Here is a 23888-nt window from a genome sequence, read left to right as displayed (position 1 = left end):
CTTAGGCCCATGAGGTTGGAAAGATGGGCAGTTGACAATTTATCACCAGAAAGAAAACATTCTCACTGTCAGCCAGTCACTGAGCCCTCAGAATCTTCCGTCTCTCCTCAAACTCTCTTTCTGTCCACACTGAGTCAGGCAGGGAGGAAGTTCTCAGACTCCCAGAATCTTCAGACTGTAGCATCTGTCAGAAAAGCAAATTTCCCCTTGCTAAAACCAACATCGATGCATTTTATGCAATCAAAATTCTTTTGATCAACTTCTAAGTCCTTGAGTCCCTCTTATGGAGTTTACCGTCGTGGTGCAGGGGAAACGAATCCGACTAGGAACCATGAGGTTTCGGGTTTGATCCCTAGCCTTGCTTAGTGGGTCAGGATCCGGCGTTGTGGTGAGTTGTGGTATAGGTCGAAGATGCGGCTCAGATACTGTGTGGCTGTGGCTGTGGCTGTGGCGGTGGTGCAGGCTGGCAGCTACAGCTCCGATTCGACCCCGGCCTGGGAACTTCCATGTGCCATGGGTGCAGCCCTAAAAAGACAAAAAAGACCAAAAAAAAAAAAAAAAAGAAGAGTCCCTCTTATGAGGATATGAGAAAACACTTGCCTTTTCATATTAAGTTTTAATTTAACAAATGCTCATACGGCACTTTTCTGCCAGGCATTGTTTCAGTACTTTGTACTATTGGCTTATTCTAAACTCCATCAGGACCCTTTGAAGCAGGTAGCAATATTCCCATTTCATAGACAAGAAAACTGAGGCATGGACGGGCAACTGTCCAGGGCCCACAGCTAGTGTCAAGGGTCTACTGGCTTAGCTTCAGATTCTGGGTCAGATCCCTAGGCTGCTCAGATCATGTGAGCCTTGCACCCTTCATTTAGGTGTGCAAGCTCCTGCAAGGAGCTATGATGCCCATTTCCTCAGGACACCAAGGTTCCCAGAAGTTAACTTTGCTCAAGGTCACACAGACCTAAGTCACAGGGCTACGGGAGGAATTTTCTTTTGTGTCTGACTCCAAAGTGACAGCAGGCTGAGCTGACTGCTCAGGCCACGGAGGAAGAAAGGTTTACCTTCATCGGTGTCGATACCATGAACGCTTTCTTCAAGACTCCTGTAGACTGTCTGGAGCTCCCACTACTTGAATTCTCTGTTCTCTCTTTCCATTTTCTTTCTTTCTTTCTTCTTCTCACAGTGTTCGGAACCCGTAGTTGATGGTTGAATGGTGGCGGTGCTGGAAATCAAGGGCATCTTTATCTTGTCATTCATGGTAACAGCACTGCTGCTTGTATTTTCCTCTTTGTTTTCCAAGGATATTGATGTAGTGGTGGTTCCTTGGGGAACAGGCAGAGCCCTGTAGAGGGAGAATGAAGACAGTGGTGCTCACCATGGCTCTGCCTCTTGCTTGCAGGGGAACTTGGACGAGTTATGTGACTTCTCTGATTTCAGTGTTAACATTTAGAGTTGGAGGAGTTCCTGCCGTGGCTCAGCAGAAACAAATTTGACTAGTATACATGACAACATGGGTTCGATCCCTGCTCTCGCTCAGTGGGTTAGGGATCTGGCATTGCAGTGAGCTGTGGTGTAGGTCGCAGACATGGCTCGGATCCTGTGTTGCTGTGGCTGTGTGTAGGCCAGCAGCTGCAGCTCTGATTCGACACCCAGCCTGGGAACTTCCATATGCTGCAGGTTCAGCCCTAAAAAGACAAAAACAAAAAACCATTTAGAGTTGGAGAAGATTTAGGTTTGGTTGATTATGTTGTTTTTGATTGTTTGTTTGTTTTTTGTCTTTTAGGGCTGCACCCAGGGCACATGAAGTTCCCAGGCTAGGGGTCGGATCGGAGCTGTAGCCACCGGCCTACACCACAGCCACAACAATGCAGGATCTGAGCTGCATCTGTGAACTACACCACAGTTCAAGGCAATGCCATATCCTTAACCCACTGTGTAAGGCCAGGGATTGAACCCTTGATCTCATGGATGATAGTCAGATTCATTTCCACTGAGCCACAACGGGAACTCCTGATTCGATTTTTAATTTAGTTTTTTTTTTTTAAGCTGAAGAATATTTAAATTACGGGAAATCTTAAGAGTACCTCTAAGTACAAAATTATGTCATGGGGACCACGGAGGGCTCTTCAGAGCTTAAGTTTGGAAATCATTGGATCAGGTCATACCAAATTTGTGTGATTACATGAACCCAACAAGGTTGGTGTATTTACTTCTCGGGACTGTGGGGACAAAGTCCCATAAATCTGGTGTCTTAAAACAACAGGAAGGTATGCTTTTACAGTTTGATTTAGAAGTTCAAAATCAAAGGGTTGGCAGGGTTGCGGTCACTGCCAGCTCTAGGGGAGAGCTCTCCCTTGCCTATTTCTAAACTTCTGTGGCTCTGGCCCTCTTTGGCTTGTGGCTGTGTATCTCCAGTCTCTGTTCCTGCCCTCACACGGACTCCTCCTCTGCGTTCTCTGTCTTCCATCTCTTACGAAGACACTTGTCATTGGATTTAGAACCCACCTGGATATATTCCAGGATGTCCTCAAGATCCTTAACTGACATCTGCAAAAAGCCTTTTTCCAAATAAGGACATAGTCAGAGGTTCCAGGGATTTGGCGGGGGACATTGGGGGCCACCATTCAACCTGCTACAATCATTAATAACTTTTAAGCATCAACTAGGAGCTAAGCATACCAGGGTTCAGAGATAATTAGGACAGAGCTGCCACTTCCTGAGAGCCTCCAGGTGTGCCTGACAATCTCTACTTAATTTTAGGCCTTGGCACTGATGCTTCCCCCCTCCCTTCATCCCTTCCTCCCTTCCTTCCTTCTAAAGATAGGTTTATGGAGATGTAGTTTACAAACAGTAACCTTTGCCCTGGTAGGTACCCAGCTGAGGAAACAGGCTTAGAGAGGAAAGCCATCTCCAGCGTACACAGAGAGGAGGTGGAAGGGGCCTCGATTTGAACCTGTGTCCCCTCCAAGAGGGCCCGCATCAATCTCCTTGGTCCCTATTCTTCCTCTGAGCGCCTCCAGCTTCTCATCTATCACACGAGGGGGCTGACAAGATTCTTCCTAGAAGCCCCCAGAGCTCTGGCCTTGGAAACTGCCAAGGAGAAGTGCAGGGGAACACTATTCAGAGACTCCCTGAAATGGAAATCTGTACACTTCCAAGAAGCCTTGCCTATTGGTGCCCTGTGCCTTCTTAAGTGGATTTGCAGTGTAGGACATCTCACTTCAATGTAACTAATCCTTACAAAGTGGACAAGTGATTGAGATGCTTCCTGAGAAGAAACTGCAAGCTGAAGAGATGTTAATGATGCTAGCCTGAGGTTAAGCAGGAGGGCTCGAGACCCTGCTGTATCTCCCAGTTCTCGCTGTTTTTCAGCTAATGACAGAAGGAGAATCATGGCTGTCTCATTACATCAATCACAAAATTGGTCAAAATCTTAAAAATCATTAAGGATAATATTTGAGAAGTTCTCATCGTGGTTCAAGGGGTTAATGAACCCATCCTAGCGTCTGTGAGGATGCGGGATCGATCCCTGGCCTAATTCAGTGGGTTAAGGATCTGGTGCTGCCACAAGCTGTGGTGTAGGTTGCAGATGTGGCTCAGATCCCACTTTGCTGTGGCTATGGCATAGGCTGGCAGCTGCAGCAGCTGTGATTTGACTCCTAGCCTGGGAACTTCCATGGGCTGCAGGTGTGACTGTAAAATGAAAAAAAAAAAAAAGAATATTTCAAATATGGTTTCTCATCTACTGTCATTAATGACGACTCTTTCCTTAAATGAATATTGTATCTTGACATAGTTAACGCAAGTGCAAAGCCATTCAATTAGCAAGACATTTAGAGACTTTTTTTTAACTGGGTAAAGCCATGATACACTCAATTCAGCTCTTTACAAAATTTGATCAAATGTGATAATTATAAAGGTATGACTTAATACTGAAAGTAAAAGATCACAACCCATCAGTCAAACCCTTGTTCCTCTTGTTACACAGTGGCATGTAACAGACTCCTTGGTCATTAAATACTGTTAGAAGATACATAGAACTTTTTGCTGAAAAGTTGAAGAAAACAAATAATTCAGTGTGCTATACAACTCCTCGAAAGTACAAATGTTTCCAACATATTTCAGCTTATGTTATTTCTAGATTTTTTTTTTTTTCTTTTTCAGGGCTATACCCGAAGCAAATGGAAGTCCCCAGGCTAGGGGTCAAATGGGAGCCACAGCTGCTGGCCTATGCCACAGCCACAGCCAGGCCAGATCCAAGACACTTTTCCAACCTACACCAGAGCTCATGGCAATTCCAGATCTTTAACCCACTGAGCTAGGAACAGGGATCAAACCTCATGGATACTAGTTGGGTTCATGAGCCACGAAGGGAATTCCCTCTAGATTCTTCATTTCAGAGATGAAATATATTGTAGAACTCTTTTTTTATTTTGGCCATGCTGGCAGCATGTGGGAGTTCCCTTACCACAGCAGCAACCTGAGCCACAGCAGTGACAATGCTGGATCTTTAAACCCTCTGTCTGAGTCACGACGAATTCCTCTTATGAGCTCTTAAAGGAAAGATATACCAAAAAACAAAACAAAACAAAACAAAAAAAAACCCACAACAAAACAAAACATTCTCCTGGTTTAGAGTAAATGAGTTTCTTAACAAAAGCAATGCTTCTGGTAGTCAAGGTGACTGGAATAAAAGGAAAAAGGTAAATTTTGCCAGGTAGTACTGTCTGTGAAACTTATTGCTGTATTGTCCATAGAAGGGTATTGAAGCCACCAAAGCGCAGAGTACAACTGGATTTCACTGATGTGAATCATTGTACAGAGGCGAGAAATTTAAAATAAAGTGGAATTGGAGTTCCCGTTGTGGCTCAGTGGTTAACGAATCTGACTAGGAACCACAAGGTAGTGGGTCCGCTCCCTGGCCTTGCTCAGTGGGTTAAGGATCTGGCGATGCCGTGAGCTGTGGTGTGGGTTGCAGATGCGGTTCGGATCCCTTGTTGCTGTGGCTCTGGTGTAGGCTGGCAGATACAGCTCCAATTAGCCCCTAGCCTGGCAACCTCCACATACTGCGGGAGCAGCCCTAGAAATGGCAAAAAAAGACAGAAAAATAAAAAAAAAAATAAAATAAAATAAAGTGGAATTTTTACAATACTTTGTAATTAGGTGGGGAGTGCACCTGAACAAAAAAAATATTTTGTTCAACCATATTCCTTCATTCTCTTTGGGCAAAGTATTAGCAACAGTGAGTGAACATAAAATCAAGGGTTCCAAACTAGTTGATCTTTTCAAGGATGACGAGAGACTGTGGGGATGAAGCTAAAGTAGATACATTTGAAAAAACACAAGCATGCATGGAAGTTGTCCCCTTAAGGTAAGTGTCATGATTTAATAACGATGGAGATAGTAACTGCCTTTCAAAGAAAAACCATGTAAACCACAGTGAGATACCATCACACATGCACCACAATAGCTAAAATGAAAAGGATCGATAATACCAAGAGTGGGCAAGAATGTGGAACACTCAGAACTCCCACAGCGTGGGAGTGGAAATTCATGGAAGCTGTTCTGGCACCTGTTCAGCAGTATCTACAAAAGCGGAACAGAAGCAAACCCAGTGACCCAGCAATTCCACACTCTGGATAGACCCAACAGAAATGCACCTGTTCACTGAAAGATGGCAGTGAATGCTCATAGCAGCACTATTCCTAACACTTGAACCCTGGCATTTACCCAAATGCCTACCCAAAGTGAAATGAATAAACTTGTGAAGTCACTCAAGACAGGACTACCTATGATGAGAATGAATCACAAAGACAGCCTTGGTTGAAAGAGTGGATGAATCTCACAAATGAGATTTTGAACCACAAGGGCCAGACACACAAAAGGATGCCTCCTGTAGGATTCCACTTGTGTGGGGTTAAAGAAAGAAAACATAAAAACATGCAAAACTAATTTGAAAGTTAGGAGAGTGGGGTGTTACTGGATAAGGCACAAGGGGGCTTTTGATAATGTAGCTGCAGATAAAGTTTTCTTTCTTGATCTGCAACCGGGTCTGCTCACATTGTGAAACTACATTGATCTGGACCCTTATCATATGTACACTTTCCTGTATGCACGTTATTCTTGAATAAAAAGAAGAAAAAGATACTTTTTATATGAAGACAGTGTTTGAGCACTGAGGATTCAATCATTTCTAATGTTAACATTGGTTAAAAATGATGTGTACAACATATGCTTCTATTTTTTAAAAGACTGAAACAATATTCTAGCCTGTTTTAAGTTTCTAAATGAAATGTTACTGGATATTAAATCATTTTTTTAAAAGAATTCCAATAAATCGTGGGGAAAATGTATTGTTATCAGGGAAGTCAGAAATTACTTGCCACATTTCACCAAGTATCTTTGAAGAATTGGTGGATGGAATTATAAAATAACTATTATGACTGAATAAAGCTATAACGCTGTCTTTCTTTCATTTGAATCTATACATCTCTATGGGGCATCTTTTCCAACAATGACAGCCACTAAAAGCAGGTGTCAGAACAAACTGAATTTAAGACCAAAGCATCAATCTCTAGACCATAAAGATTCAAGTAAGACTGAAAATAATTAGGAAAGCATACTGAAAATCACATTGATCTCACAAAAAACATTTTATAATTATCAATGCTTTTTCAGGAAAGAAAGCAAAAAACAGTTACTAGGTGTTGCTAAAAAATAAAAATTACTAAATGTATTTAATTCTCTTGATTTCAGCCTTTTAATTTGCCATATATATATTTTATAACATCAATAATGCATTAGAATAATAGTATATATATTAAAAATACATGCACATACGCTGGAGATGCATGCTTGAAATTTTATTATCAACATGGTACTAGATCAAAAAATTGCTCAGAGGAGGGCCCATTGTGGCTCAGTGCAAACTAGTATCCATGAGGATGTGGGTTCTATCCCTGGTCTTGCTCAGTGGCTTGGGGATCTGGTGTTGCTGTGGCTGTGGCGTAGGCCAGCAGCTGTAGCTCCTATTTGACCCCTATCCTGAGAACTGCTATAGGAAGCCACCCCCCCAAAAAAGCAAAAAATGCTCAGAGACCACTGGTCTACACCAGAATTTAGCCTTTGGAAACAGATTATTTTAGTTGATGTGGGTCAGGAGCCAGGGAGATGAGGTTTAGAATCCTAGCTCTGTCACTTACTAAATGTATGATTTTGAGAAATTAGTCAATGGATCTGGATATGGATTTTCTCATTAGCAGAATTGGAACTTAACTCATATGTGGAAAAGTTTGTTGAGATAAATAAAATGAGTCACTATATGTAAATTTCTTAGCACCTTGGCTGTCTGATAGATGTTTCATCGATAGTTGCTACTACTGTCATATAGTTGTTTACTAGTGTTTTTAAACTTACCTCATAATAAAGATTTCCAGGCTGCTTGTTGAAAGTGTTTTAACAATTTTAAAATTGTTAGATACTTTAGCAAAATGTCTAAACCTCAGCTTTTTTTAAAATTAGAATCTTTATGGATGGAGGCTTGGAAGTTACATCTTTAGAAAATGATTCTTATGATCAAGCAAGTTTGAGGAAGACTGACCTACAAGGTGCTAGAGCTCCCTTTCCTTTGATGGTCATTCTCCATGTATGGGTCTTATCTCCTGAGAGCCATGAACTCCCACAGGACCACTTCTGTCCTACAAAGGGTCTAGCAGGGAGCACTATAAGCCAATGGGTGGGAAAGCCAAGGTGAAAGTGCCAAGTCTGGGATGATAAGCAAAAGATGGGTCCCAGTTGGCAGAACACAGCAATGAGGAGACGGAGATGTCAGCAGGAGAGGGGCAGCGTGAAGAGGCAGGGGAAATTTCTCTCCTCTGCTTGGGGCTTAGAAGTAGGACTAGGTCCTTGGGGTAAGAGTCTCAAGGGGCAAGGGGGTGGTTTGGAAGCAAAGTATGGCCCACAGGGCCAGCTCTGAGTCATTAAGTCCTAGGTCCAAGGTGGGAGCCGACCATAGGTGAGACATAGAGTCAGATTGGTCCAGGAGTAGGAAGGGCTCGATGGTCTATCATTTCATCCCAGCAAGAATCCACACGTTCCATTCCCATTGACTTAGAGGAGATTGGTCCCTGGCTTGGGGGCTTTTCCTATGTGTGAGGATCAAGCGGGCTAGAAGCAGAGGAGGTGCTTGCTCCTCAGCACGGGATTACCAGTGCTGGGCGCTCCATGCACGTTCAGCACGCAGTCAGGAAGTCACAATGAATCTTGCCGCTTTGTCCTCAGTGCACGACGTCCACGCTCATTTCCCCACTTCCTCACCTTGCGTTCCAGAGAAGATAATCCTGGTTGAGCAGCCCTGAGTGGCCGTTCCTTGCCAGCACAGACACTGCTGTCCCTGCAGCCCTGAGCTGCCCTTGCTCTGAGGGTGTGGGTAATTAAGCTAATGAACACTTTTCCACTTGCTGCTGAAAGCCTCATTAATCTACACACATGTTGCCACAGGCAAATTATGGCATCAAGAGTGGGAGGATCAACAAAAATAACTTTAGAAATTCATTAATCGGACTTAGTCAAGCACACTGTTCGGAACTGAGAGTTCTTATCCTCCAGGGGCCAGAGGCTTAGATGGTTTTGTGTCTGTGTGTGTTTCAATGACATGAAAGGGACTTCTTAAGCAATCTTTTGGAACATCTAGGTTATTGCTCTGGCATTTATGCCTCTTGTGGTTGATGCTAATGGAATCTGTTCAAAGACTTTAGTGTGGAGGATTCTAGAATTGTTAAATAAGCTAAAGCTTTCCCGGCACAGAAGAGGGGAAACATGAGTGCAGGACCACACACAGTGGCCTCCGCAGCTGTGGCAGACATGGTTCGTGCCACCCAGCAGTTGTTTTCTCCCCGATATTTCACAGGTGCCCCCAGAATCAGGTTGGAGCCCCATGACAATTTCTTACTAGTGGATGATGAGCAGGGGGAGGAGCTGATGGGGCTCTGATGTCCCTTTCTTCCTCTGCCATGGCAGCCTTAGACGCTGCTGCTCCAGAAGCAAAATGACAAGATGGAGAACTTTTGACCCATGCTCTTATCTTATGCCTGAAGATTAAAGTAATATGATAAGGAGTTTCCTTCATGGCTCAGTGGTTAATGAATCCGACTAGGAACCATGAGGTTTCAGGTTCGATCCCTGGCCTTGCTCAGTGGGTTGAAGATCCAGCATTGCCATGAGCTGTGGTGTAGGTCTCAGATGTGGCTCCGATCCAGTGTTGTGGTGGCTCTGGTGTAGGCTGGCGCTACAGCTCCAATTAGACCCCTAGCCTGGGAACCTCCATATGCCGCAGGTTCGGCCCTAGCAAAGAAAAAAAGACAAAAATAAATAAATAAATAAAGTAATATGATAATCCACAGAGATTTCCAGATTCTTCTCCATCCTGACTAATATGCCAACCTCTCAAGGCCAAGGGCCTTTTTTTGGAATATGGTGATTAGACCAGCTGTCTCATGACATCCTCAGGAGCAGAGTGTCTGGATTTCAGGCATGGCCTTCAGTGGCTCTTTTATGGGTAAGCTGGGATCTTTTTCAGACAAATTGGGGTCACAAGCACTGAATGATAACACAGTTACATGGATTCTAAGTTATCTGAATAACCATTTACCCAAATGTTCTCATTAGCAAATCGACAGGAGCCTCAGGAGGAGGTATTACGGCCATATTCCCTGCTATAAGTTAGTCAGCAGTTTAATCAATGGCCTGGGTAAAGACAGAGATCCTGTTTTTTAAGTCTGTGTGTTCACCACAGAGAAGGGAGACACACAGTGTGTCTTTTTTTTTGGGGCTTTTTGCCATTTCTTGGGCCGCTCCCGCGGCTTCCGCGGCATATGGATGTTCCCAGGCTAGGGGTGAATCGAGCTATAGCCACCGGCCTTCACCAGAGCCACAGCAACTCGGGATCCGAGCCACGTCTGCAACCTACACCACAGCTCATGGCAACGCCGGATCATTAACCTACTGAGCAAGGGCAGGGATCGAACCCGAAACCTCATGGTTCCTAGTCGGATTCGTTAACCACAGAGCCACGACGGGAACTTCTTTTGTGTGTGGTGTGTGTGTGGTGTGTGTGTGTGTGTGTGTGTGGCTTGATGGAGGAAGTCAGAGCACAACTGTGGCAGCTCCGAACAACGAGCTTACTATGACACAATGGGAGAAAAGCATCACATAGGAATATGTAACGTGTAGATATGAACTCCAGAATGACAAGAGAGGAGGGATGAAGTTTAAGGGCATTTTGAAAACAGCTATAAAAAGATGAAGATGACGGTTTAGGAGGCGGGATGGGGAGAGAGGGGGAAAGCACAGGTGGTCTTGCAGCTGAAACTCAGCCTCTGTTCACTGGTGCCAAATCGAAACTTGGAGACAGAATTTTGGGCAAAGGAGAAAAAAGTAGCGTTTATTGCTTTGCCAGGCAAAGGAGGCTATAGAAGGCTAATGCTCTAAAACCTGTGTCCCTTTATGGGAAAGCATGGGAGGTGGTTTTATATTTGGGGAGTGAAAAATAGGGCTCGGGGATAAGGATCGGGATAGATGCAAGTTTGTATTCTTCAAAGCTGGTGCTTAGCTGCCTCAGAAGGTGGTTCTCCTTTCTAGAAGGAAGAATCCTTTATCTAGTAGTTAACATCTTTCCTGTGGAGGGTTTGGTTCTGCAGAAGAACTCATAGATATTGTTCTGTATATTCCTTATTGTTACGCATATTCCTTGAGGAGGAAGCAGGACCCTGCCCCGAGGCTGCACTGTTATCTCTCAACTGCTCCTTCCTGGTCTCCACATCCCTGCCCTTCCCTCATCAGCAACTGAATCTATCCTTTGGAACTCAGGGAGGGTCATGGAGGCTGAAAGAGGCCTATGTCCTAAAAGCAAGAATGGGGGACTAAAGGCCTTTGTGCCCAGGAGTTCCCCAGGATCCTGCTCGGTTTCAGTCTGTGGTTCAGTTGAAAAAGTTTCCAATTCCTTTAATAAAGTTGAACCCAGATCATTCAAAGCTGTCAATGAAAGGAGACTCTTCATGAAGAGGTGCTGGCTGTCAGAACAGTTAGAAATTTAATTCTACCTGAATCTAAATGGAGTATAGGAAAATGTGTAGCTGTGGGAATTAAGGCTGGGAGGTGGTTTGGGGTTAAAAGGTGAAGAGCCCTGAATGCCATGCCTGAGACAGTGAATTTCAGGCAGTGGGGAGCCATGGACAATATTTGAGAGAGGGAGTGATGTGGTGTGATCCAGTTACGTTTTAGTCTTCTTTCCATTGCCAGCGTCCAGTCTCTCCTTTCTTTCTAGCAGGTTGGAGGCTACTGGTGAGGTTATTTGTCTTTCAGAAGACAAAGCTAGTTTGCTTCAAAGCCATGTTGACCAAAAAGTGTTCCCTGGATCAACAGCCCCGTGTGATTGGTCATGAAAAAAGGATTCATGGTTCTAGGAGATTTATAATTGTATGTTACCTGTTAAAGTTATGTTTTCCAGGAGTTCCTGTTGTGGAGCAATGGGATCGGCAGCATCTTGGGAGTGCTGGTGATAGGGATGGAGTAGACACAGGTAGTTTTAGAAGTCCCAATAAAGGACCACAGATAACTTAGGGTACTTTGGGAGATCACTTTAAGTAAATAAATTGCTCAAAAAAAGCCATTGGGAGATCACTTTAAGTAAATAAATTGCTCAAAAAAAGCTTGCTTCATTAGTGGAGTCTTGAGAATTGCCCCAGGTCGTTGGTGAGGGATGGACTGAGGCGTGCATTCATATTCAGACCAAGGGCAAGAGTTTGAGGACCACCCTTTTGCAGATTTGAATACACACCTTACCGGATACTAAGGAGGACTAGTACTCCCAGAAAGGAAGAGGAGGTCTTTTCCAACCCCCACTCTTCTTGGAGGATAAAACTGTAGCCCACCAGATCCTCAGGGCAGAACTTCTGTGCCTACCCACTTGCATCTCTCACAAGCGTCCTATCCTAATAAATCTATTTCTTGCCTATCACTTTGTCTCTTACTGAATTCCTTCTGTGTGGAGACATGAAGAACCTGAACCTCAGTGAGTCCAGACACAGGGTGAGTGATTCTAATTTAAAACCTTAGGTTCAAGTCCCATTCCGGGTTTAGGCTGGGTTCAGGCCGTTAATGCTGTCAGTTTCACTGGGACTCAGATTCAATCCTGGCCCAGCACAGTGGGTTAAGGATCTGCCGTTGCCACAGTCTTGCCTTGGTTCTGAGGCTGTGGCTTGGATCTAATCCCTGGTCTGGGAGCTCCATGTGCTGCAGGGCGGCCAAAAAAAAAAAAAGTGTGTTTTTCCAAAGTGACTTGAGGACAGTTTTTCTTGTAATTATCATTCTTTAAGCTAGTGTCCCACTGTTGCTTTTTAGGAACTGTTAGCCTAGAGACTTTGAGGTGCATAGGTGATCAGGCAACACTGAGACATTCTATGTGTATTCTATGACTTTAGAAATGCACTGGCCACTTTATGAGAAGAAGCCAAGCCATAGGAAAGGTTAAAGCGAGTGGAACTCCTCAAAGGATGGGTCCACAGGAAGATGAAGTTCCTGGTTCTGCACATATGTGTATTCACAGCTGAATACGGGTAATGTTCTTCAAAGTCACCAGGATACTTCACTACCTGCTACCGACGGCTTCCTCCTGTTAAGCCTGCTGAGTTCGGGATGGATGTTGCAGCTAAATTAAGACACCATGACTCACTGAGAGTCACCATGGTGAATGTGGGTGCTTATACATTTCCAAGGATTCCTCTCCTGGTTTAGTCATTCTGGAATGATTCAACATGTCCTCCAGGAGCTGAACATGACTCTGAGGTCAGACGGTGAACACTTGTTCTCAGCAGGTGGCTGATAGAGGGAGAGGGTACACGCGGATGGGCAGAGCTCACCAAGGGTGGACTCTGAGGTCATTCTTTGTGTCCGGTCTAGGATGCTATTTATTACATCTCCATTGGGATGACTATGTCCCTGTGAGCATGTCATTCACGGACTACGCTGCTGTGAGGTGTCAGCACACAGTTATCCCCATTGTAGACGGGGAATCGAGGGAAAGTGTTTTGCTGAAGACCATGGAATGGGTAAGCAGCTCATCTGGGACTTCTGGCAGGATCTCTCGACTCCAGGGCTCATTCTCATGTCCTGTCATATGCCTTTCACAAATGCTGAGGGCTGGGAGCCCCTTGGCCATTTGGAGCCATTGAAGTATACAGCCAACAGATACCGGGTAAGTCTTGAAGTCTTTGGATCTATTTTAGAAATGCAGAGCTGTCTCCCAGGGGAGCAAGTTCCAAAATAAAGTCCCAAAACATTCACAGAAAAAGTTAAAAAAAATTAACATCTTAAAATCACAAGATACATAATGTATTATTTAAATTTCAGTAAATACAGAAGTGCATGTACAAAATTCAACCTAATTCCACCACCCAGATTATCCTCATACTTTTGTAGTATTTCTTCCTGATTTTTCCCTCAGCATAGAATTGTTTCCTTTGATATCTTTATGAATATGTTTACTATCTTTGCTGAAATTGCACTTATTTATGATTATCTTTTCTTCATATAATTAAACATCCTTAAATATATTTTTAATGGCTTCATAGTGTGGATGTACCATAACCTCTTTAAGGTGATTTCTGAATTTTGAATATTTAGATTTTTATAATTTTTGTTAATACAAATTATACTGTTGCAGAAAATGTACTTAAAGGTATCTTTATAAAAATCTTCAAGTAATTGTCCTATGACTTTCTTTGGACATACTCCTGAAATGAGCATTTTGAAGATTCTTTTTTTTTTTCTAACAGCCACATTTGCAGCATGTGGAAGTTCCCAGGCTAGGGGTTGAATGGGAGCTGCAGCTGCCAGCCTATGCTACAGCCACAGCAACGCTGGGTCCGGATCACATCCACAATCTACACGGCAGCTTGTGGCAATTCAACCCACTGAGCGAGGCCAGGGATCAAACCTGTATCCTCAGGGACACTAAGTCGGGTTCTTAAGCCACTGAGCCACAATGGGAACTCCCGAAGATTATTTAGACATCTTCCCAGCATGAGTTTTGAACCTCGTCTGTAGCTCCTGTATCTCAGCCTTCATCTTACTCCCTGGCTCTGAGGCTTGCCACGCTCTTGGCCTCCTTTCCAGTTATTGCCCACATACCTCTTCGTCATTCTGCGTCATAAATCTCTCAGCCTAATCCACCCTTGCCTCTGCACCCTGCTGAGTCTGTAGTCACTCCTTTGGTGAGGAATTGGATGAGAAGGAATCTTTGGACTCCTTTAAAAAAATCCTCTCCACCCCTTGATTCAGCAGAACTTTATGAAATATCTACATCGTGACCTTGCATTGCTCTCCAGAGACCCTGTCCTGTTCCCATCCTGTCACGGGGAAAACAGAAAGAGCCATACAGGTTTCTGCCGTGTGTACCTCCCTCCTCAATTTGCAGGGAGGCCCTGCAGGCCTGGATCTTTAAGAGTCATCACTTCCCTTCTTGCCACAGCTCCTTGTTGGCTCAACAGGCACTTAATCACTCCGTCACTTACAAGTGCCATCACTTAATAGATCTTTCTATCAATTTTCCCATCTGCCAAATGGGGACTGTGCTTCTGGGCTGCCGGGGCGGTGGTGTGTGCATTAATGAATGTTTTGAGGCACACTGAGATCTGTAGATAAGCGGGCCTTGAGAAGCACAGAGTCCTAATGAGCAGGTGTGGAGCAACCTCCTTTGGGAGGCGGCTCTGTTTCCCACAGAGCTGGGAGCAGCTCCGAATCCCTGGGAGATAGGTGTCTTCTGGCTACTTCCAGATGGACCAAGGAAATTTGTCCTAGGACTTTATGCAGCTCTCCAGAAGAGATGCAAAGCTAGGTCCGAGACAGAACCAAAATGACCCCCAAGTTGGTCTGTCCCATATTTGCCCCTCTTGACATGCTTCTTGGCCTCTGGAATGTATACTACTGATGATACAGAGATGACTTTAGATGGTTTATGGATGACCTTTTAATAACTTTTCACAGTTATGCATATATTTTGGTTATTTATTTATTTTATTTTTTAGGGCGGCACCTGCGGCATATGGGAGTTTCTGAGCCAGGGGTTGAATTGGAGCTGCAGCTTCCAGCCTATGCCACAGCCACGGCAACACCTGATCTGAGCCTCATCTGTGACCTACATCACAGCTTGTGTCAATGCCGCATCCTTAACCCACTGATTGAGGCTAGGGGTCTGTATCCTCTTGGTTACTATGTTGGGTTCCTAACCACTGAGCCACAGTGGGAACTTCAAGTGATTATCTTCTATTTGCAGTAAGTGATACTATTTTTTTTTCATTTCTCAAAATAAGAATAACTACATTTTGTGAGTGCTCACCATACGCTAGGCACTGTCGTAAATGCTTTATACCTAATACTTTATCATCACAACAGCGTTCTGATGTGGCTACTCTTATTGCCTCTTCAGACACATGGCATATTGAGACAGACTTTAAGAAGCCAGTCCAAACTGACACAGCTGTGTGCAGCAGAGATGGGATTTCAATCAGGCAGTTTTGCCTTTGGGGCTCCTGGTAACAGCCTGTCATCTTTTCTTGCTATATACTTGTGTTTCAGGAACTGATATAAAATATGTTTTAATGATATATTTATTTCGAGTTACAAAGGTGTGCTGATGGGAATGGACACAATGAATAAAAAATTAAGTTAGGGATTGGAGAGGGATGGACTGGGAGTTTGGGGCTAGCAGATGCAGACCACTTTATACAGAATGGATACCACAAGGTCCTACAAGGTCCCTATAGTGCAGGGAAATACATTCAGTATCCTTTAATAAACTGTAATGGAAAAGAATATGAAAAAGAATACTACAAAAATTTAGTTAAAAATATGAGATGGTTTGAGGATATAGAGGATGCTGTGATTTTAATTGAATGACTGAAGCACAGAGTTTCCCAGAGGGTGGTCTGATGACCTCCATGTTGGCATGCCCTATAAGCTGTCAAAAATCCCAATTTATTGAATCAGAATCTCTTTGGGGGAGTCCAAGGTTCTCTACATACAAATTCCTCCCAGAATTTCTATGTAGCATGAGGTGTGACACACCTCTTGTCCACACCCCCAATCCCCATCCAAGTCCAGAAAAACAACAGCAGTAACAACTGTTGATTGGTTGAGAACCCCACTGGGCTGTCAATCTTTTGCCCTAAAGTTTGGGAAAGACAAAAGTGAAGGCACAGAGAACTGCTGTTTAGGGGGCATGTTTTGTGTTTCGACCTGCACTAGATTTGTACCTAAATCCTCAGGGCTTACTGTGCAGTAGGAATATACCCATTTCATCGATGAGGAAACCAAAGCTGCAGAGTTGAAGTGATTTTGTTAAGTGGTGGGCCAGGGGTCAGACCTGAGCATGTGGGGTGTTTAAACTCTGCCCTGTCCATTGCACCAACTCATTGAGACCAGACCTGCAGAATCAGTGCAGCCCACACAGTCCAGCTGCAAGATGTTCAAGTCAGGGAAATGGGCTTGCATTTGAGAATTGCACTAGTGTGTGTATCCGGCACTTCGTGTAAGAACTAAAAGTAAGAGCACTTAAGTCAAAGAGATGGGTCAGCTCCCAAGTGCCGCCAGTGCCGAGTGAGGCTCAGGGTACAGGATGCAGGGGAGTCATTGTCACTCAGATGTTGATTTTGAACAGGTTACTTCAAATTTCTAAACCTCATTGTCCTCATCTGTCCAGTGGATATCACGACAGATTCAATCTCTGAAGGTCATTTTCAGCATTAAATGGGGCGGTGTGGGCTCGGTGCTGGACACTCAATAGTTGCTGCTGTTTCACAAAGATGGAATGTGCCGTGGTTTCCAAATACTGGCCACCTGGCTGAAGTCCCCTTAAAATCTGCAAATCAATGGAACATCTTCACTCAGTGAAGACACTTTTGTTCTTAGACTCATTAGGATTGTGAATTTCTCCCTCATTTGGGGGGAAAACGGTCCTCATGGGGGTTAAAGAGAAAACACGGAGGCATCTGCTGGGCGGGATCGCGGCCCCACATCCACGCTGATGTGTGCGCAGTGCCCAGGGAAGGCAGCGGGCTCCAGGAAGTAAATAAACAAGCCAGAATTGTGAAACTGAGAAAAAGCTAGACAGCTAACTGAGATGCTTAAGCATCTAAATCTAAAGAATCTAAGCAGCTGTGGTATCTACCTAAGAAATGAAATTGTCCGTGGAACTAAATCTCCATTAGACATTTATTCCCGAGTAATATTTCGGTGTTAGAAAAACTTAAAATAGTGAATATTCTGTTTTCTAATAATTACTCTGTGCTGGGAGCTGTATCTAGAATGCATGTATTTTGTTTCTCTTGATCCTCAAAGTTTTTAGTAAAATGTTTAATATTTGCTGAAGAAATCATACATTTCTCCATTTAACAGGGGAGGAAAAGGCAGCTCAGGGAAGCTGAATGGCTTGGCTCGTTCCCACGGGTTGGGAGGAGGAGCCGGCATTTGAATCCAGCTGCATCTCACTCTGGGGAGCCTGCTTCACCACCAGGTTCTCCTGCCTCCTGAGAAAGCACTCTTCATTCAGCAGGTGCTATGTGCTGGGTATTAGAAAAATCATAGACATTCCCATTTGAGTTGCCACAACCTGATCACCAAGCTTTCCAATACCTAGAATAATTCGAGGCACCTCATAGGAAATCAAGAAAAGTTAACAGTGACCTAAAAACGGCAGTTTCCTAGCTATAAAGTACCTATTGAATAGCCAGTATATTAAGAAGAGCCATGTTCCCACTGTGGTGCAGTGGGTTAAGAATCTGACTGCAGCAGCTCGGGTCACTGTGGAGGTGCGGGTTCGATCCCCAGCCTGGCACAGTGGTTTAAAGGACCCAGTGTTTCTGCAGCTGTGGTGCAGGTCACAGCTGTGGCTCATATGCAACCCGATATGGAAAGTTCCATATGGCCTGGGTGTGGCTGTAAAAATTTAAAAAACCAACCAACCCAACAAAAAAAAGAAGAGCCATGTTAATAATAGCAACACTAACGATAACAGGGATTGAACTAGTCTGGGTTTCGATGGTGTTAGTGGGAGTGATAAACTCTAGGTCCTGTCAAAAACCATGCTATGGGTGGCGTGAGTTCGAGATTTATTTCCTGGCTTGATGCTGGTTGTGTGGCTGTCTGGGGCATCTCTTCCCCAAATGGCGACTTGGGACTATGGCTCTTTCCACCTTGTGCCACTACCTGTCTAGCCTCTGAAGTCCCTGTGGAAGGGAAAGAGAGAATGTGGTGATTGCTCAAAGGGTTCTAGGACCACCCCACTGGCCCGCCGATCCCCACTAACCTAACTGCAAGGATCGCGGAGAGAAATGCCTCGTGTGCTTAGGAAAAGAGGAAATGGGGTTGGTCAGCAACTGGCCAGCTTCCGCTATGGCTTTCAAGCGACAGAAGTGGACTCCGCCTAATTTTAGAATTCACTGGAGTATACTGAGTAGTTCACAGGATTGATGGGAGAGGGCTGGAGAACCAGGCGGGAACCAGGGAGGCTGGGCGCAGCAGCCACAGCCAGGGTCAGCCCTGGGCAGAACGGCTAGAACGTTGCCAGCAGCACAGCACCTACCCTCTTAACTCCATGCTATTGCCAGGCTCTTGACACCATCACATCTTTAAAAATGTCTAAAGACTTCCCGCATCTATGTTCTAACATCAGAGTTTCAGACAGACAGACAGACAGATTCTCTCTCTTAGGTCCTTACCAGTGTCCTGGATTCAAGGGATAGCTCAGGTGTTATCTCACATTTCATAGCCTGCTAAAGTTCACAAAGTGCTTTTTTTTGGGTGGGGGGAGGTGGCTGCACTTGCAGTATATGGAGGTTCTCAGGCTAGGGGTCAAATCCAATCTGTAACCTCCGACCTACATCACAGACACAGAAACACCAGGTCCGAGCAGTGTCTGTGACATATACCACGGCTTACAGCAATGCTGGATCCTTAACCCACTGAGTGCAGCCAGGGATTGAGACTGTCCTCATGGATGCTAGTCAGATTCATTTTCGCTGAGCCACAATGGGAACTCCTTTTTTCTGGCTGCACTTGCAGAATATGGAAGTTCCCAGACCAGGGATGGAACCCCAGCTGCCACAGAAACAATGCCAGATCCTTAACCTGCTGCCCCACAGCAGGAATTCTACAAAGTGCTTTTTTGTTGTCCAAATTTGAATGATAGAATTGAGACAAAAAACTGTCAGGCTGTGGTCAAAAGCTAGTTCATAGAGGATCTGGGTACAGAATGCCTGAGGGACCAGATGTATTAATTGTTTTTATTTGTTCATTTATTCATGAGCATATACTGAGCCTCAGACTATGTGTGAAGCTCTGTGCTGGGCTCCGGGGACATGGTGGTGAATATGACATGGTTCTTACACTAGTGACATTCAAACATGGAATCCACCAAAGAAGGGGCAGGACTGAGAATAGGAGAGGGCCTGAGTCTGGGAACTGTACCGGACAGGAATCAATAGATGATGCTTTTGACCTGCATCCCAGAGAGTGAGGGACCTTAACTGAAGCCTTCGAGTTCATGTTCTGAGGCTCCCTTCATTCTGGGTGCTGCCCCAAGCAAGGCAGAGGGGGAGGTGGAGCTGAGGGTCATGGAGAGACTGCAGGCCTTGGGGTCCTGCATATTCTACCTGCCAGGTAGGTGAGTGGTCTAGGATCATGTAACTTCTGAGACTTAATCTTCCACCTATAAAATGTGGATACTACTACTTACTTGCCAGGGTTACTGTGAAGACTAGTAAACAGCAAATCTAAAGAATAAATGTGCCCTTGATAATGTCAGATACAGAGATGCTTAATAAATGGTAGTTACATAGAAATAAGGGTGAGATAGAATCATTGGCTTTAAGAAACTTACTCTATACCTGGCAGGGGTGGGATGGGGGTAGGATGGGAGAGTGGCATTTGCCAGTGTGTGTGAGAGAAGAAATGAGTATAAGTCCTACATTGGATTGCTTACAAACAAGATCAGAATCCAGAGAAGAGAGAGAACAGTGTGGGCAGAGGCAAGGCTTTGTGGAAGGACCAGAGAGGTGGCCAGTTTTCAGCTTTGGTTCTATAACCAGACTCCATGGGCTCATACATGAATTCCATTTCCCTTATTAGCTCTGCGTTCTTGGGCAGATGTTATTAATTCCCTCAAGACTCAGTCTGTTCTGCTGTAAAGTGGGTATAATGGTGGTACTTACTTATTGGGTAGTTCAGGGAGTTAAATGAGCTAATTCACAGAAATGTTAGCACAGTGCCTGGCACTTAGTGACAGTGCCCTGAATCTTATTCCTGATGAAGTGAATCTTGAAAATGAATGACCTCATTGTAGTTACAAGGATACCAGTGGAGTACCTGTACACACAAAGCGTTCCTTAAATGCCTTATATTTCTTTGTATCTTCCCTCGGCCCCTGGCATAGTGGCTGGCCAGAGGTTAGTTTGCATATGAAGAAGTTGGCTGGGAGAATGATGATGGGTTAAATGGGGGCCATTCTAAGTAGGGGAAACAGCAAAAGTGAAAACAAATCAGTGGGCAATGGCCCAAATCTTCAAGGAATTTAGGAATACTGTTCAGTTTGTGAAGTCAGTTAAGCTCTCTGTCTCCCCCTGGTGGCCATAAAAAATATACACAGCTCCCTTCTTGGGCAAAGCCGTCCTCGCTTCAAAGAGAACTGTCATCTTCCTCCCCTCAAGACCCAGGAGAGGATGTGCTCTGGCTGTGATTCAGCCTCGCAGACTGATTCACGACCTGTCTCGACTGCAGTGACTTGCTCTTGGTGACACTTCCTGAGGAATAACAAACAGTGATGTAAGATCAGCTCAGGAATGAAAGAAAGAGCTGTTGTTTAAGCTCTTCTCTTTTTATCCATTCAAATTCTCTGGAACGCTGCTCTTTGACCTCCTCCTTCAGGAGCCACAGTGTCAAATAATCTCCTCTTTCTTGTGTTATTTGGGACAATTGATCATGTAATGATGACAACGGCATCGCTGGATTGTTACTCTGTGGCAGGCACTGTGCCAAACTCCACACATTTAACTCATTCATCCTCCCCAAACAACCTTCTAGGTGTTCTTTTTTTTTTTTTTTATCTTTTGTTTTTTCAGGGCCTCACCTGTGGCATATGGAGTTTCCAGTCCAATCGGAGCTACAGCTGCCAGCCTACGCCACAGCCACAGCAACGCAGGGTCTGAGCTGTGTCTATGACCTACACCCCAGCTCACGGCAACACCAGATCCTTAACCCACTGAGCAAGGCCAGGGATCAAACCTGCAACCTCATGGTTCCTAGTCGGATTCGTTTGCACTGCGCCACAACAGGAACTCCTAGGTGTTCTTTTTGATGCAGTTTTTCAGATGAGGAAGCTCAGGCACAGTGAGGAATGTGGCTAGCTCAAGGTGACACAACTAGTATTTGCAGAGCCAGGATTCGAACTCCAGAGACCTGGCTCCAGAGACTATGCACTAACAACTGTACCAGCTGCCTCCTGTTGACAAATCCTGGCTCACTGTCATCTATTACTGGACCTTTGAGGCATGAAGGTCTTGTGTCCCCAACTCGGAGCCCCTGGTGGAGGACAGTGTTCTCACACTTTCACCATCGGAAAATCTTGGAGAGAAACGGTTTGAAAAGCACATTCCTGGGGTCCCAACCTCTGAGCTGATTCAGCCCGTCTGGAATGGGGCCCAGGAGTCTGCACTGTTCATAATGGTAATGATCTCTTGTGGAGTCGAATCTTTGACGAATCACTTCCAGCCTCCCCGAGTCTCTATTTCCCTGTCTGTAGAACAGGTGTGCTAATCTTGACCTCAGTGTCACTCTTGTAAGGACCATCTGTTTAGGATGGCTCATGTTGGGTGACCAGTGTAGTGCCTGGCACACAGCGGGCATTCCTTAGATACCCCTGCCCTTGATGCTTCCTGTTTTTTTGTGTCTCCCATGGCCCCTTGGTACAGGGGAGTGTCAGCTGGGAAGCTGACAGGGAGTATCTTCAGTCGTATGCGCTATGACAAAATGGGATTTTCTGGTTCAGGAGTGGACACCTCCTCCTCTGAGTCACAGTGGTACAGTGCTTGACATAAGCCTTGGCACAGTGGGTTCAAACCTCAGCTTCCCATCTGAGCAGGATGGGGCAGTATACCTTCCTCAAGGGTTGCCGGAGAATCCTCCCATAAAAGTATACATGGGGCAGGGCTGGTATAACCTTCCAAGCATCATCCTTCTTTTTACCTGGGCCATTTCTACCCAGAGGCTGAGTGGAGTTCCAGCCAGGCCAGGGGCTGAGTGGGTGAGCAGTTTGGGAAGATGTGAGCTTGTCCCGGATTTCTGGAAGGCAGATCCTGGGCGGCAGGGCAAGGCCAGGAATGGCTCTCAGGACTGCAGTAGATGGGCATGCTTCACTTCTGACGTGGAAGAAAGGGAGAGAATGTCCGAGGAGGCTCTGAGGACTTTCCACTTGACCTCTGGGGTTGATGTGGCTGTGGGACTGAGATCCTCCTTTCATTGAGGGGAGCAGCTAAGGAGGCAGCAGGATCAGCCCTTGTGTGGTCTCCAAAAAGGGAATCATTAATGCTCGCTTCTCCTTTGCTTTACCCCACATCTCCCTCTTCCTGCTTTGAGCACTTTGATATTTTCTCACTTTCCATCTATAAAGCCGGTCTGTCTCATTACTCACCAGCGATGACCCCACATGCAGAAGCCATCCCTGCGAAAAAACCACCGGGGAGCCCACGGCAGCTCCACGTCATCCTCTGAGTCACCCTGGAAAGTGAAACCTGGGGGTGCAGCTGTGTTCCACAGGCTGGCGGGGTTCACCTGGGGTGGCTGCTCCTTCTGTGGTCCATAGCAGGTGGACCCCGCTGGAAGCCCGCTCTGGGTTTCCACCAACATCTTCCTGCCTCTGCGCGTTGCGCTCGGCCTAGGATGTTTTCTCCACCCTTCTCTTTCTGGATAACTTCCATTTATCCATTAAGACCAAACTCTAATGTCTCCTTTCAGAAATCTTTCCTATGTCTGTGAGTCTGTTTCTGTTTGTAACTAAGTTTATTTGTATTATTTTTTTAGATTCCACATATAATTGATAGCATATAATATTCGTCTTTCTCTGTTTGACTTACTTCGCTTGGTATGATAATCTCTAGGTCCATCCAGGTTGTTGCAAATGGCATTATTTCCTTCCTTTTCTATGACTGAGACTCACAGACATAGGAAACAAACTTATGGTTACCAAAGAGGAAAGGGATAAATTAGGAGTATGGGGTTAAGAGATACAAACTACTATATCTAAAACAGATAAACAACAAGGGAACTATATACCACAGGGAACTATATTCAGTATCTTGTAATGACCCATATTGGAAAAGTACCTGAAAAATTATATATGTATATAATTTTTATTTATATATATATATCTGAAGTACTTAGCTGTACACCTGAAACTAGCGCAATATTGTAAATCAACAGTTCTTGAGAGAGAGAGAAAACAACAAAAAAAGAGAAAATTTTTCTTATTCTCCCTTTGCTTTCTTACCAGAATGCCCCCTTGTGTTCCCGCAGGATCTCAGACACCTCTGTTACAGACCCCATGGTGTTGTCATCATTTGTCTCCCACCAGACTGTGAGCCATAGGTGCTTTGGAATTTGCATGAGTTTTTCCTGATGTGGTTGATTTGTCCTGAGTCCCACTACGCATGTGGGTCTCATGCTCATTGGATTGCTCGTCCTTGGAATCCAGCTGATGGAAGATTCTCTTCTAGAAGAACCTTCACAGAAGTTTGTATAGTATTTCCTTGAGGACTGTTTGTGGTAAGAGCTGACCTTCT

The 23888-nt window shown here is 44.8% G+C and overlaps 1 long non-coding RNA gene across 1 annotated transcript in view; it reads right to left on the bottom strand.

Moving 5' to 3' along the window:
• LOC102165543 overlaps positions 570–23888 on the bottom strand; it is a 603985-nt gene continuing 580666 nt past the window's right edge. Inside the window, exon 9 of the long non-coding RNA XR_002343107.1 lies at positions 570–1345. This is a non-coding gene — a long non-coding RNA (uncharacterized LOC102165543). The remainder of the gene's footprint in view (positions 1346–23888) is intronic.

This window comes from Sus scrofa, chromosome 4 (genome assembly GCF_000003025.6).
Source record: "Sus scrofa isolate TJ Tabasco breed Duroc chromosome 4, Sscrofa11.1, whole genome shotgun sequence".
Classification (NCBI taxonomy): domain Eukaryota; kingdom Metazoa; phylum Chordata; class Mammalia; order Artiodactyla; family Suidae; genus Sus; species Sus scrofa.
The sequence above is the reverse complement of the archived record's forward strand: the minus strand, read 5'-3'. Positions and strand labels throughout refer to the sequence as shown.